The sequence below is a fragment of the Hypanus sabinus genome, chromosome 3 (genome assembly GCF_030144855.1).
Source record: "Hypanus sabinus isolate sHypSab1 chromosome 3, sHypSab1.hap1, whole genome shotgun sequence".
NCBI classification, from domain to species: Eukaryota; Metazoa; Chordata; class Chondrichthyes; order Myliobatiformes; family Dasyatidae; genus Hypanus; species Hypanus sabinus.
The window spans coordinates 76,129,883-76,146,637 of record NC_082708.1 but is presented as its reverse complement, the minus strand read 5'-3'; positions in this window follow the sequence as shown (position 1 = coordinate 76,146,637).

Genomic DNA, 16,755 nt, shown 5'->3' with positions numbered 1-16,755 from the left:
CACCCCCGGTGGTCTTCCGAGCAGTGCAGCGCACGTACACCTTCCTCGACGTCTTCCTCCCGCTCTTTCCCCAAAAGCCCGCGAAAAACCCCTCCCCCAAGTTCCCAGCCTCACAAGACAAAATAACATTCCCCATTGGTTAACAAATGAATACAATTACCATATCAACAAGTATAAAACAAAACAACAGCGAGAGAAACACTTATCAAACAAAGAAGCATTCCTACTCTTAACAAACCAAAAAAACTCATTTTGAGTAACATACACAGGTTATTGTACATTCTCTCCCCACCAGCAAATGTCATGCCCTCATGGCATTACCAGAGTTCCCCAACGCTTCTTGCAAAACACAAAACCCAACCCAGGTGCAGAAAACAGTGACATAACTACCCAGAGCAGAAGAAATCACACTCGGTTCTCCTGGCACCACATATGTCAACCGTTCCGGGGGGCACCTAATCCTCTGAGTTCTCCATACCCCTTCTGCCCCACTGGGCTCCCTCTTCACCTGCAAACCCACTGTCTCGGACTCCCCAGGTCTACCTGACAGACCCTCATCCCCTTCTTCACAGGGGTCCTCCCTCACCTGAAATCTCTCCGGCTCACCCTCGGGTTCCACCCTCTCTCCCCCCAATGTTGGCTGCCTCTCCATCTGACCCTCAAGACCTTCCCTCCTCTCACCCAACTCAGTATGGGAAGGGCCAGGAGCCTCCTCATCTGGTACTGGAGCGCCAGCGAATGGGAACAGGGGCCACTCATCTGAGTCGTCCTCTTCCGAATCGGTAGCCATTCCCGGGTGAGGGACCCGTCCCCGCTCTTCAGCAGCGGGATCTTCCCTTTCTCCGCGCCCTCGCAGTCCTTGTACTAGGTGCAACCTCCCTCTCGGGCTCCTTATCCACCTGCACCGCTTGACCCAGGGGCAGCAGGTGATTCCGATGGAGTACATTGACAGGCCCTTTCCCGTCCTCAGGTTTCACCCGGTAAACTGGCAGGTTTGGCATCTGGCTCTCTATCACATAGGGGCTGGCAGCCCATCGATCAGCCAGCTTGTGCTTACCAGGGAGTCCCAAATTCCGTAAAAGGACCCGGTCGCCCAGCAATAATTGGACAAACTTCACCTTTCGATCATACCACATCTTATTTCTCTGGTTTTGTTTGGTAGCCACCGCCTCAGCCAACTCGTACACCCGCTGTAACTCCCTCTTCATGTCGGACACATACTTTAGATAGGACTTCCTGTGTAATTCACCCACTTCACCCCCAAAACACAAGTCAATTGGCAACCTCGCTTCCCGCCCGAACATCAGATAATAGGGCGAGTACCCTGTAGCATCATTGCGAGTACAATTGTAACAGTGAACCAATTGTCCAATATGACGACTCCATCTACTTTTCTGCCCAATCTCCAGTGTCCCGAGCATATCCAACAGGGTCCTGTTGAACCTCTCTGGCTGAGGATCTCCCTGTGGGTGATAAGGGGTAGTCCTGGATTTCTCAACCCCAAGCATAGTCAGTAATTCATGGATAAGGTGGCTCTCAAAGTCCCGCCCCTGATCACTATGGATTCGCCTGGGAAGGCCGTAATGGACAAAATACTGCTCCCATAACACCTTCGCCACTGTCGTCGCCTTCTGATCCTTAGTGGGAAATGCCTGAGCATAGCGAGTGTAATGATCGCTGATGACTAAGACATTTGTGGTGTTGCTGGTGTCAGGCTGAATCGACAGGAAATCCATACACACCAGGTCCAGAGATCCCGCAGTCTGCAAGTGCGACAGTGGAGCCGCCAACGCTGGCAGGGTCTTCCTCCGGATGCAACGACTACATCCCCTACAGTATTCTTCGACTTCTCCCCTCATCCAGGGCCAGTAGAACCGGTCTTTGAGTAATCCATAGATCTTTTCCACCCCCCTTGTGTCCAGAATCATCATGTAAGGCCTGGAGTACAGCCTGCCGATACTCCTCCGGCAGGACCAGTTGCCAATAGCGGGGTTAGTCCGGAGGCGTCGTTACCCGGTACAAGATTTGGTTCTTTAACTTTAACCGAGACCACTCCTTCAATAACAGAGGCACAAATGGGTGTTTCGCCTTCTCAGCCAACGCCACATCCCCCTTCTTGACCGCTCTCCACACTCTGCCAATGCCCGGGTCATTTTGCTGAGCAGCTGCCATTTCCCCCGGACTCAGTTCCGGCAACTGTTTCGTCCGCAGTGCGGTCAGGTCACAGTAAGCTAGGGGTCAAAAACCCCCAAGTGGTCCACGGCTCTTTCCATCCTCCCTCTTCCCTCGGCCTTCACGGTGATAGCAAACTGACACATAACCTTCACTCCAGGGGCAGGGACACTCTCCCACTCCTCATCTTTCTCCTGTTCCCCCGGCTCCCGATGTGACAAAGCATCCGCATCGACATTCTTGCTTCCAGGGCGGTACCTTAGGCTGAAAGACAAGGCCGCCAGCCACCGATGTCCTGTGGCATCCAGCTTCGCCAAAGTCAAAATATAAGTGAGGGGATTGTTATCCGTTCTCACCTCAAACTTGGCTCCGTACAGGTAATCGCCCAGCTTGTCCACCACCACCCACTTCAGCGCCAGGCACCTCTCTAGGGTCCACCTCTAGCTCTAGCTCTGGCTCCTCAGCCTCATCCTTGGAGAGGGTGTGGAGCCCCCACAGCCCCGCCTCCCCCGGAACACTGATCGTTGCCGGCAGTTCCAACGTCCTGACGTCAGCACTCGTACGAACCAACACCCAGCTAGACTCTACCTCTTTACCACACCATCTAGCTACCAATTCTACCTGCCCAATACCCTTCACCGAACTTAAGCCCCGCACTATGGCGTCTCCCGAAACTCGAAAATTCAATCCGCTCACTGCACAAGCATACTACACCGGTACACCTTCAAATTCGCACCAGCTAACAATCTTATCTCTGTCCATCTCCACTCTGCTGCCTGCACGATTCCACAGCCCCTGACAATCCAATCTGGGACGAGCACCCCACAAATGTAGCACTTACCCAACAGGCTGGTATATGTCTAGGGGAAAAGGAGATCCAGCCACACACCAATCCCACCTCCCGTAAACGCAGGTGCTGTGAGAATCGAGTTTATGCCTCGCACCCGCCCACAGTATCAAACCCACAACAAATACCGTTATGAAATACACTTTAAAGAGTTTACTAAAATTAAGAGTATTAGGCAATACAATATATATGCAAGGGAAAAAAACAAAAAGGCGCCAACTTATCAAAGTTCAGTCAGTTTAGTGCACATCGTTGGAGCTCAAACATCGAACCATTCGACCCCCTCGTCGCTTGCCTCCGACCTCCACGTCTTCGCACCTAGGACCACCCCGGGTGGTCTTCCGAGCAATGCAGCGCACGTACAACTTCCTTGACGTCTTCCTCCCGCTCTTTCCCCAAAAGCCCGCGAAAAACCCCTCCCCCAAGTTCCCAGCCTCACAAGACAAAATAACATTCCCCATTGGTTAACAAATGAATACAATTACCATATCAACAAGTATAAAGCAAAACAACTGCGAGAGAAACACTTATCAAACAAAGAAGCATTCCTACTCTTAACAAACCAAAAAAAAACCATTTTGAGTAACATACACAGGACATTGTATAATTGTATTAGGGGACAGGAGGTAAAGGCAACATTTCAGACATACAGTGGCATGCAAAAGTTTGGGCACCCCTGGTCAAAATTTCTGTTACTGTGAATAGCTAAGCGAGTAAAAGATGACCTGATTTCCAGAAGGCATAAAGATGACATATTTATTTAATATTTTAAGCACAATTACTTTTTTATTTCCATCTTTTACAGTTTCAAAATAACTAAAAAGGAAAAGGTCTGGAAGCGAAAGTTTGGGCACCCTGCATGGTCAGTACTTAGTAACACCCCCTTTGGCAAGTATCACAGCTTGTAAACACTTCCTGTAGCCAACTAAGAGTCTTTCAATTCTTGTTTGGGGGATTTTTGCCCATTCTTCCTTACAAAAGGCTTCTAGTTCTGTGAGATTCTGTTCTGTGTTCTTTTCATGAAATTCTGCAACCCATGGAAGGCTGCTGGACCAGACAACATCCCTGGTAGAGTGCTCAGAGGATGTGCAGACCAGCTAGCAGATGATCTCACTGACATCTTCAACATCCCGCTGCCACCGTTCCAACGTGCTTCAAGGCCGCCACCATCGTCCCCGTGCCGAAGAAGTCTTCAGTGTCCTGCCTCAATGACTACCGTCCCGTTGCACTTACATCCATCATCATGAAGTATTTCGAGAGGCTCGTCATGAGGCACATCAAGACCCTGCTGCCCCCCTCACTGGACCCCCTGCAGTTTGTGTACCGTCCCAACTGCTCAACAGATGACGCCATTGCCATCACCCTCCACCTGGCCCTAACCCACCTGGACAAAAAAAGACACATACATTCGGACGCTGTTCATAGACTTCAGTTCAGCATTCAACACAATCATCCCTCAGAAACTGATTGGAAAGCTGAGCCTACTGGGCCTGAACACCTCCCTCTGCAACTGGATACTAGACTTCCTGACTGGGAGGTCAGCTGAGAAGATCATCGGGGTCTCTCTTCACACCATCACGGACATTTACACTACACGCTGCATCCACAAAGGAAACAGCATTATGAAGGACCCCACGCACCCCTCATATAAATCTCTTCTCCCTCCTGCCGTCTGGGAAAAGGCTCCGAAGCATTCGGGGTCTTACGACCAGACTATATACCAGTTTCTTCCCCCAAGCTATCAGGCTCCTCAATACCTGAAGCCTGGACTGACACCTTGCCCTACTGTCCTGTTTATTATTTATTGTAATGTCTGCACTGTTTTTGTGCACTTTATGCAGTCCAGTGTAGGTCTGTAGTCTAGTATAGCTTTCTGTTTTTTTTTACATAGTTCAGTCTAGTTTTTTGTACTTTGTCATGTAAACCATGGTCCTGAAAAACGTTGTCTCATTTTTACTATGTACTGTACCAGCAGTTATGGTCGAAATGACAATAAAAGTTGACTTGACCTGACTTTTTTTCTCCAAACATACCTTTGTTCATTGCGGCTAAAAAGTTCTATTTTAACTTCATCAGTCCACAGGACTTGTTTCCAAAATGTATCAGACTTGTTTAGATGTTCCTTTGCAAACTTCTGACGCTGAATTTTGTGGTGAGGACGCAGGAAAGGTTTTCCATGAAGGTTGTATTTGTGCAGGTGTCACTGCACAGTAGAACAGTGCACCACCACTCCAGAGTCTGCTAAATCTTCCTGAAGGTCTTTTGCAGTCAAACGGGGGTTTTGATTTGCCTTCCTAGCAATCCTATGAGCAGTTCTCTCGGAAAGTTTTCTTGGTCTTCCAGACCTCAACTTGACCTCCACCGTTCCTGTTAACTGCCATTTCTTAATTACATTATGAACTGAGGAAATGGCTACTTGAAAACACTTTGCTGTCTTCTCATAGCTTTCTCCTGCTTTGTGGGCATCACTTATTTTAATTTTCAGAGTGCTAGGCAGCTGCTTAGAAGAGCCCATGGCTGCTGATTGTTGGGACAAGGTTTGAGGAGTCAGGGTATTTATAAAGCTTTGAAATTTGCATCACCTGGCCTTTCCTAATGATGACTGTGAACAAGCCATAGCCCTAACAAGCTAATAAAGATCTGAGAATGGTAAAAGTTATCTGAGAGCTCAAATATCTTGGGGTACCCAAACTTTTGCATCGTGTTCCTTTCCTTTTTTCACTCTAAAATTGTACAGAACGAAAATAATACACTAATCTTGGCTTAAAAGAATGTTTCATATTTAACTTTATGACTTTCAGAGATCAGTTCATCTTGTACTCACTTAACTATTCACAGTAACAGAAATTTTGACCAGGGATGCCCAACTTTTGCATGCCACTGTATATGGTGCATTTACATTGCATCACACAATGTTAATATGGCAACAGCCATTCCTAACATTGTGACATCTGATGTGTATTCCCAGTCCTACCCTATTAGGAAAAATGGCATAGCAGGCTTGATGGGGCTATAACATAGGAAGAAGAAACAATGGTGGTAAAGAATCACAGGATACTTACGCAACATTCTCATCCACAACCAAGGATTACATCTGAATAAAAAATAAACCAAGATACTTTACTCTATTGAATTGTGTTGTTCCTTTCTGTGCATCGTGGCTCATCAGGTAGCAACTTTTAGCCGTTTTTTTAAAAGAATTTGTTTTTTTTACGAGGCCAAGTTACTAGCTCGACATTCAACCGAGCTGGATTCAAACCAGGGACCATTCGCCTCGAAGTCTGGTATGGATACCACTAACACCACTAAAGGACAGTATGGAATACAAGGCATTTGTCTTCCACTGCACAAGACAAAAAGCAATGGAAATAATTGATCACCATTCACACATGCAAGACTTTCTGTAAAATGTGAATTATCTCAAGAAAAAATTGAAATTCTGATCATGGAAGGTTGGTTGGGAAAATCCTAGAAATCCAGGGTACTAGTCTACTCGACACAGGATAAGTACCCATATTGTGGAGATCATGTATGCACTGACTACACTCTGCTCTTCAAACAGCATACTGGTTGAGTCCAAAGCAAATGACACCAAATGAACTCAAAACAGCGAAGTGTTGCTGTGTATAGCATTTCTATTTGTGACTTAAATACGCAAATTCCCACTGATTACTGCATGACCTGTTATATAGCCCCATGCAGCTTCCTGCTGGCCATTGAGAGGCCTATAGTATAATCCCTCTTCTTATTTTTGAATTGCCCATATTGCCTTAGAAGAAGTTTCTCTGTAATTTTACATAAATGGAACAAGTTCTTACTATCAGCCCAGCAAGGCTAGAGAACCTTGGCCTTTCAGAGATATCTAAGTCCTAGACAGGTTAAAGGAAGTATAGGAAGTTGGGAGAAAGTGAATCCCTTGATGACTTAAAAAGATTAAAATATAATTAATAAAATAAATCACAAGGGCAAAGAGAAGGCATGAGATGGAGTTGGCATATGAGATTAAGAAAAATCCAACATGTTCTATAGTGATATTGAGAGTAAAAGAGTGGCTAAGGAGAGAATAGGTCCCCTTAGAGATCACAGGGCCAACAATGCCTGAAGCCGCAGGAAAAAGCGTATTTACTGAAGAGAAAAATCATGTTGCTCAAGAGAAATTGAAATAAATGGAGATGTTGATAATACCAGGAAGGAGGTCTTTGCATCCTGACAGCACATAGAGGTGAATAAATCCTCAAGGCCTGACAAAGTGGCATCCTTGGGCTTTGTGAGTGGCTAGAGGAGATATCAAAGACCCTTGCAGAGGTATTACTTCATTGTTAGCCACTGGTGAAATTTTCAAAGACTGGAAGGTGGTTAATACCACTCCATTGTTTAAGAATAGCAACAAGCCAGGGAACTACAGGTTGGTCAGCCTGACATCAGTGATGGGCAAGACACTAGAGGGAATTCTGAGGGACAAGGTCTATCTACGACACCTGGACAGAGAGAGGGTCTGATTAGGATGGCTTTGTGTGTGGGAAGTCGTGTTTGACAAATAGTTTAGAATTTTGTTTGAAGAGGTAACCAAAAGGTAGATTAAGGTAGGGCAGTGGATATTTTCTTAATAAGCTGGTCTGGAAGGTCATGCCGAATGAAATTCAGGGAAATCTAGTTAAATAGATTCAAAATTGACGGCAGTAGAAGTCAAGTGGTAGTAGTTGAAGGGTGCTCCTCGGAAGGTGACTAGTGTATGGCAGGGGTTGGCTGTTGACCCATTTTATTCCATGATTTGGATGAAAAAAAAGACTTGATCACTAAATTTGTGGATGACAAAATTATAAGGGGGTGCTTATAGTGATGGTTGTCATTCATTACAGGAGATGTTGATGAGTTAGGGGTGTACTGTGAGTGGTAGAGCGCTAGGGAAAGTAATGAAATAGATGGAACTAAGAGTGCAAGTGGATAGTTTAGTGAAAACAGACACGGTAGTGAAAAAGGCATTTAGCACTTTGGGCTTCATCAGTCAAGTCACCGGAGATACGAATTGTGACATTGTTCAAGTCAAGTCAACTTTTATTGTCATTTCGACCATAACTGCTGGTACAGTACATAGTAAAAATGAGACATTTTTCAGGACCATGGTTTACATGACACAGTACAAAAACTAGACTGAACTATGTAATAAATTAAAACAGAGAAAGCTATACTAGACTACAGACCTACACTGGACTGCATAAAGTGCACAAGAACAGTACCGGCATTACAATAAATAATAAAAAGGACAGTAGGGCAAGGTGTCAATCCAGGCTCTGGGTATTGGGGAGTCTGATAGCTTGGGGGACGGAACTGTTATATAGTCTGGTCGTAAGAGCCCGAGTGCTTCGGAGCCTTTTCCCAGATGGCAGGAGGGAGAAGTGATTGTATGACGGGTGCATGGGGTCCTTCATAATGCTGTTTCCTTTGCGGATGCAGCGTGTAGTGTAAATGTCTGCGATGGCAGGAAGAGAGACCCCGATGATCTTCTCAGCTGACCTCACTATCCGCTGCAGGGTCTTGCGATCCGAGATGGTGTAATTTCTGAACCAGGCAGTGATGCAGTTGCTCAGGATGCTCTCAATACAACTCCTGTAGAATGTGATGAGGATGTAGGGGGTGGGAAATGGACTTTCCTCAGCCTTCGCAAAAAGTAGAGATGCTGCTAGGCTTTCTTTGCTATGGAGTTGGTGTTGAGGGACCAGGTGAGATTCTCCATCAGGTGAATACCAAGAAATTTGGTGCTGCAATCATACATATTATTGGTGAGGCCGCACATAGTACTGGGACTATCTGGGTGGACACTGTGTTTGGTATGGACTCATTGAATTGAAGGACCTGTATCTGTGCTGTACCGCTCTATGACTATGAGATGGAGGAAGAGTAATGTAGGCAGATTATAGAAAGATGCAAAAGCAACAGGGTTGTTGTTGTTGTGGGTGACTAACTTCCCCATTAACTGGGTGTTCCATAGTGTAAAGCAGCATAAAATCTGTTGTGTATATCCAAGAGTTTCTTGAAACAAAATAGGTAAGAACTAGAGAAGGGACAACTGACTGGCATTTCAGTGGGAAGATATTTCAACATGAGCATTCACAGCTCCTTAAGTTTTAAGATAGTTATAAACAAGGATATAACTTTGGAGCAAAGTTCTAAATTGAAGGGGTAAATAAATCAGGCAGGAGCTAGGAAGAATAGATTGGGAGTGCCTTTTATTGGGCAAATCTGGCAATGTGAGAGTCATTTAAGGGACAGCTGATCAGAGTTCAGGTCTGGCATGTTCCAGTAAGGAGGAAGGAGAGGATGACAAGGTAAGAGAGCCATGGATGACAAGAGAGGTTGAACATCCAGTCAAAAAGTGCAAGTTTTATGATGCTAAAATCAGAACTTTTCATGAACAGAAAGAAGGAATGAGGGCCACAAAATATCCTTCACAATTAAAATTAAGAAAAAATGTCCCAAGGCATTTTATACATACATTAAAACAAGTAAATAACTATAGAGGAGTTAGGATGACTCTTGGGAATACAAGGGAATTTATTCTTCGGAGTCAGCAGAAGTGGGTGAGATACTAAAGAAGTACTTGGTGTTGGTATTCACCATGGAGGATGGATCATTGTGGGGCTCGTTAATCTACTAAGGCGCTTTGAGATTAAGAAAGTAGCAGTGTTTGGTCTGTTATATCCCAGATTATTTAAAGAGTCAAAACAGGAGATTGCTGGGACTTAACCAGGGTCGTTGTGTTCTTACCAGCAACAGACAAGATGCTGGAGATCTGGAAGGTAGGCAATGTTATTCTTAGGGGAAAAAAGTAAACAGTTGACATTTCAGGACAAGATCCTTCACGAGTCCTAATGAAGGTTCTCTGCCCGAAACGTAGACTGTTTACTCTTTTCCATAGATGTTGCCTGACCTTGGGAGTTTTCCTCAGATCATCTCATTACAGGAATAATGTGGAGGCTTTGAAAGGTATGCAAATGAAGTTTACGAAAATGCTGCCTGGAGTAAAAGGTAGTAGCTGTAAGGATGGGCAAAATTGATTTTTTTCTTCTATAGCTCCAGAGGCTGAAAAAGACCTGATAGAAATTTATAATTTAAAAAATTTTTTAATACCTAGTCAGTCAGAAACCTTACCCCAGAGTAGAACTATTAAATGCTAGAGGGCACTAGTTTTAAGAAGAAAAGTTTAAAGATGTACTGGGGAATTAAAAGAAAGAGAATGAATGAAAGGCACCCGGAATAGGCTGATTTCACAGTGGTGAGGGGTCATTCAACTTAATTTTTAATGTGTGGCTTCTGCTTGTTTTGCAAGTAAATCTTGGCAACAGATACTGAATGGGGGAGTCCATTAGAAAATTGAGTCAATTATCGCTTCCAAGCAAAAAATGACACATTTACAAAAAGACCCTACAAGGCTGATGCTGAACTTCTAAGTCCTTCCCTTTGTACAAGCTTTCCAACCAGTCAGCCCATGCTTCAAGAAAACACTCGCGTTCCCATCAGTCACCTTCTTCAGGCTATTTCAAAGTTTCATCTAATTTCTTTGCAGCAATGATATCCCCAACATCAGCAAAAGAGCTGGTCATTGATTCAAAAGGGGGCAATGCACATTATCCTGTTCCTGTCAACAGTGCAGAGGCCTGGAGCAGTGATAGCTTCATGCTTCTAGAAGTGAATATCACCAATAGACTGACCTGGTCCAACCATTTTGATGCCACAGCCAAGAAAGCTCATCGGTGCCTCTACTTGCTGACATTGCGCAAGAAATTTTGTGCATCTCCTCTGACTCTGACCAATTTTTGTCAGTGAACCATAGAAAGCATCCTATCCAGATGCATCATGGTTTGGGAAATCAACTGCTCTTTCCAAGGCTGCAGTATGGACCAGCTCACCACATCACAAAAAAACAGCCTCCCCTCCAGGGTCTGTCTACATTTTGCTGTCCCAGTAAAGCACTCTCCCACTTCAGTCATCCTCTCTCCTCCTTCACCTCCCAGGCAAAAGATACTAAACCTAAAAACACGTACCACCAGGAAGTGGGGTCGGAGAAATAATAACGGGGTCAAGCAGATGGCAGATGAACTAAGTGACTATTTTGCATCAGTCTTCACTGTGGAAGACTTGAGCAGTGTGCCAGATGTTGAAGTGTGTGAAGGAAGAGAAGTGAGTGCAGTTACTATTACAAGGGAGAAGGTGATCAAAAAAGCTGAAAGACTCAAGGGCAGTCACCCACACCAGATGAAATGCACCCTAGGATTCTGAAAGAGGTAGCATTAGAGATTGTGGAGGCATTAATAATGATCTTTCAAAAAAATCATTGGACCCTGGCATGGTGCCAGAGGACTGGAAAATTGCAAATGTCACTCCACTCCTTAAGAAAGGAGGAAGGCAGCAGAAATAAAAATATAGACCAGTTAGCCTCACTTCAGTGGTTGAGAAGATGTTGGAGTCAGTTGTTAAGGATGAGGTTGTGGAGTACTTGGTGATACAGGACAAGATAGGACAAAGTCAACATGGTTTCCTTAAGGGAAAATCCTGCCTGACAAACCTGTTGGAACTCTTTTAGGAGATTACAAGCAGGATGGAGGATGCAGTGGATGTTGTATATTTGGACTTGCAGAAGCCCTTTGACCAGGTGCCACACATGAGGCTGCTTAACAACTTAAGAATCCATGGTATTACAGGAAAGTTACTGGCATGTTTAGAGCATTGGCTGATTGGTAGGGGGCAGAAAGTGGGAATAAAAGGATCCTTGTCCAGTTGGCTGCCAGTGACTAGTGGTGTTCCACAGAGATTGGTGTTTGGACTGCTTCTTTTTACGCTGTATAACAATGATTTAGATGGTGGAATAGATGGCTTTATTGCCAAGTTTGTAGATGATACAAAAATTGGTGGAGGAGAAGATAGTGTTGAGGAAACAGGTAAACTGCAGAAGGATTTAGACAGATTAGGAGAATGAGTAAGAAAGTGACAAATGAAATACAATGTTGGAAAATGCATGGTCATGTATTTTGGTAGTAGAAATAAATGTGCAGACTATTTTCTAAATGGGGAGAAAATCCAAAAATCTGAGAAGCAAAGGGACTTGGGAGTCCTTGTGCAGAACACCCTAAAGGTTAGCTTGCAGGTTGAGTCAGTGGTAAGGAAGGTGAATGCGATGTTGGCATTCATTTTAAGAGGTCTGGAATACAAGAACAGGGATGTGATGCTGAGGCTTGTTAAGGCATCGGTGAGGACTCACCTCCAGGAATTGTGAACAGCTCCTCATCTAAGAAAAAATGTGCTGCATTGGAGAGGGTCCAGAGGTGGTTCTCAAGGATGATTCCGGGAATTAAAGGGTTATCATACGAGAATCATTTGTTGGCTCTGGGTCTGTACTTGCTATAATTTAGAAAGACGAGGTGGGTGGCGTGGGGAATCTGAATTGAAACCTTTTGAATATTGAAAGGCCTAGACAGAGTAACGTAGAAAGGATGTTTCCCATAGTCGGGGAGTCTAGGACAACAGAGCACAGCCTCAGAATAGAGGGGCGTTCATTTAAAAGACATGCGGAGAAATTTCTTTAGCCAGAGGGTGGTGAATTTGTAACCACAGGCAGTTGTGGAGGCCAGGTCGTTGGGTGTATTTAAGGCAGAGGTTCTTGATCGGACACTGCATCGAAGGTTACGGGGAGAAGGAACGCGGTTGAGGAGGAAAATAAAGGATCAATCATGATTGAATGGTGGAGCAGTTTAACTCTGCTCCTATTTCTTATGGACATTTCAATCCAGCAGTTATCAGACTATTGAATGAATATTGGACTAGTATGATAGACTGCTGATTTCACAACGTACCTCATTATGGTTTTGCACCTTACTGTCTGCCCACAGTTTCTCTGTAACACTATTCTGCATACTGTTATCGGTTTCCCTCGTACTAACTCAGTGTACTCGTGTGATGAAACAATCTGTATGGATGGCATGCAGAACCAAACTTTCTCCACAGTATACACATAACAATAATAAATCAATTTACAATTTATAAAATGAATGCAAGTAATTTATGTTGCAAAGCAATTGTGTCCAAGCTGTGAATAGGGTGTTGTTCCCAAATTACACCTTTTGGCTACCCAAATCAAGCAAGGACAAAGGCAAGGTTACAGCAAAGATAAAGCCGGTCAGCCAGCAGTGGGAATGAGAAGACTGAGTTGTTTTCACTCCCATGGACTTTAGCCTCCATCTCAGTCACTCCCAGAAATTCTGATTTGATTCTCAGCCAGCTCCCAGACTTAATGCCTGACCAAACAACCCCACATTCATACATTCTATTTTGTCCCTCATTTAAAGTAAGAGTCCACTGCAGCAAATGATGTGCATTAATTCTGAAACATTGAAATCTAATGACATTCTGGTTAATAGGTCATTGTAAATTGCCCCATGATTAGGATAGGGTTAAATCAGTGGGTTGCTTGGCAGTGCAGCTCGAAGGGCCTGTACCTCACTGTATCTCTAAATCATATAAAAATTGTGTTGTGTGATAGGTGTCTACAATCTAAGCTGCAGACCACAGATAAAACCCACACTGCTTTTTAAAGATTACAGTGATTATCTTTCAACATCTTTTCCCACGTGTTTTTGCATCCTAGCAAAGTCTTTAATATTCATTATGAAATTTAATCATGACATCTTTTGTGGAACATCCCACATCTGCCTAACCCAGGGGTGGGCAAACCTTTTTGACTTGTGGGCCACAAAGGGTTCTAAAATTTGACAGCGGGGCCGGACCAGGAGCAGATGGACAGAGTGCTTTGGTAATACACCTCATAAGAGAAAATAAAATATCATGGGATATGTAGAAAACATGTGCTTTAATTTCAATTGAAAATGAACAAATGCATTACAACAAAATATCTGTCTTTGAAGTCCCATGGTATTTAGCTATTTATTGAAATAACTTTTAAAACACTGAAAATTAAATGAATAAAATACAGCTTTTTTAATAGTAACAGTTATTATTTTAAAGCACTGAAAATTCTGTTATCCTTCAAGATATTATCATCATCACTCTCCTCCTGACTGTCTTTATTTCAAAAATTGTAGGAGATGCAGGTCTACTTGTCCTGCTCCTTCTTATACAATTGTCCCCTGTGCCAAAACTCAACAACGACCAGCACAAAGACAGAACACTGACAGCGTGCCAGTATGCGGAGTGCGTTATTTGATCTGGAGCGCATTTTTTTATTTTGAGAACGTACGTGCACCTGCGCACTACTCATGTCCATCACTTAACAGGAATGACATGTAACATGTAAGGCTTATTGAAAAAAATATTTTCAAATGCATTTTTTACATAACACAACGAAGAAACTTATTTTTAATTTCAGTGGGAACAGTTTAGTTGGTCTCCCTTTTTATCCAGTGCATCAAAGTCTGTATTTAGTTTTGTTGTGGCGATTCTCAGGATGGATCTGAGGTGTTGGTCAGTTAACTTGGATCTGTGGCTGGCTTTGTTGATGTTCATGACGCTGAACGCCTGTTCACACAAATAGGTCGAGCCGAACAAAGAGAAAAGCGCAAATGTGGAGTAATACGCTGCACCTCAACAAAGGTCAATGTATATAGATTGCGTCATCTATTGGGAAAACGCCAGAATTGCAGGGAAAAAACGTTAACAAGGTTTATTAATATAATTTCAAGTTCTGCGGGCCGGATTAAAAAGCTTAACGGGCCGCATATGGCCCGAGGGCCGTAGTTTGCCCATGCCTGGCCTAACCCTTCATAGTATTGATGGAATAGTGTACATTGAGCTTGCATTTGATAACAACACCACGTTTTGGCTTAGTAGTATCTAAATTGTAAAATTCATGAAATTGAGATGCTTTAAAGTTGCAATCTCCTGCTATGTATAATAATGGAATATTTAAATCTCACCTTCATTAAACTAGCAAGTTTCCTCCTCAGTCTTGGCTAAACTTGTACTTAAATCAAATTAACACAAAATAGTTTGAAATTCATTTCATTCACATTATAAAACAGTAAGAACTAATGACCATTCATATACTGAAAACACATCTGTTAATCTTGAAAGCAGAAACAGTGCATTACGGTTTACCTTCCCGACTTAGTTCCTCAATAGTTGATTTTCTTCCCCTTCCAGCATTGAAGTTACCAAGGGGAAGCAGGAACTTGGCATAAATGTAACACTGAAGTTCTTGCAGAGATCTGCCAGCATTTTTGATCAGAGGTCTTAAACAGGAGATGTAAAACCATGGGAAATGTAAACCTCTCCAAGACAACGTTTCACAAAAGGATGGGGTAGATGCAGCACAGGTAATAATGAACAGGCCTCCTGTTACAAGAATTCTCACACCATCATTCAATTACCTCCAAAAACTTGAGCAAACATATAGCAAACTTAAACAGGAGCCAGGAAAAGATCATTGACATAAGCTCTGGTGCAACATCTAGTGGCCAGTTAAGGAGCAACAGAAAATAAAGTACTTAAAGCATTGTTTATCTGTGCTGCTGGGGGAGAAAAAACTTTTTGATTCTGAACAGAGAAAGGTTGTTGCCAAAGCCCTGTTATTGGAAGCATAAAACTTGGTGACTGTGATGAATCCATTAATGTTGCACACAAAAAACAGTGCTAGCATCGTTAATACAATCTGGCACCCAATACAGTAAAAAATTAACAAAAATATGTAATACACATTCATCCAATAATCTTTTTGACAGGCAGGAGGATCTGTCGCATCAGGATAAGGGCTGCTATGATGGAAACACTTCTTCCCTGGGCCATGAGACGGATATGTGAGTTCCCTATGACCACCCAGCTCTCATTGCGTATGAGGCGCCAGTAGCATGATACTGTTTACTTTTTTGACTTGTGTCGTAAATGCACCTTATTATTTATTAACTTATTTGTAGCGTTATTACCTTATATTGCACTTGAGTTATATGTACTGTGTTATGCACCTTGGTCCAAAGGAAAACTGAACTTGAATTCTATCAGATTTCATTACATTGTGATGCCCTTGCTTTTGAAGTATAGTGATTTGAATAGCTAGAAAAATCACACATATGCAACTATCAATGGTGTCTCTATACACTGATGGCCATTTCTGAATAATGTGTGTTGGATGAGCTCAGATGATCAGGACTTGCTATGCTTCCAGACAGATTATTGAGTTAAAAGGACTGTCTTTTAGGGAGTAACCAAAGAGAACTGAACATTCACTGAAGTTTGAGAGCACGAGGGGCAGTCTCACTGGAATCAAAAAGCAGCAGAGAGAGTGAGATGATGTTGAAACGGGAGCCTAGAACTTGGTGGCCACTGCAATGCTCTGCAACTGCTGATCTTCTCCAGGCAACACAAACTGATACACCTCTTGTGTTCCTTGATGCGGGTTTCCACCATGTCCCCTGTCTGGTGACAGAAATCCATCAGGCTGACGGATAAGCCAGGAAACCCAACAACAAGGAGGAATCCATCATCAACGCCCGTCTTCCATAGAATTCCACCATTTCTGGAAGGATTGTCAGGATCTTGAAGAAATACCAGATTAATACCATCCACAAACCCATATAAGGAAGGTTAAACCACAGCTTGTGCAGGTCAAAGATGACTGGGACTCAGGATGGCTAGTGTTTACAGGATTCCCTGTGAATGTGGAGCAACATACAATCCGCCAGTCAGGACGCATGGCGGAAACCTGCATCAAGGAGCACAGGAGGTGTATCCGT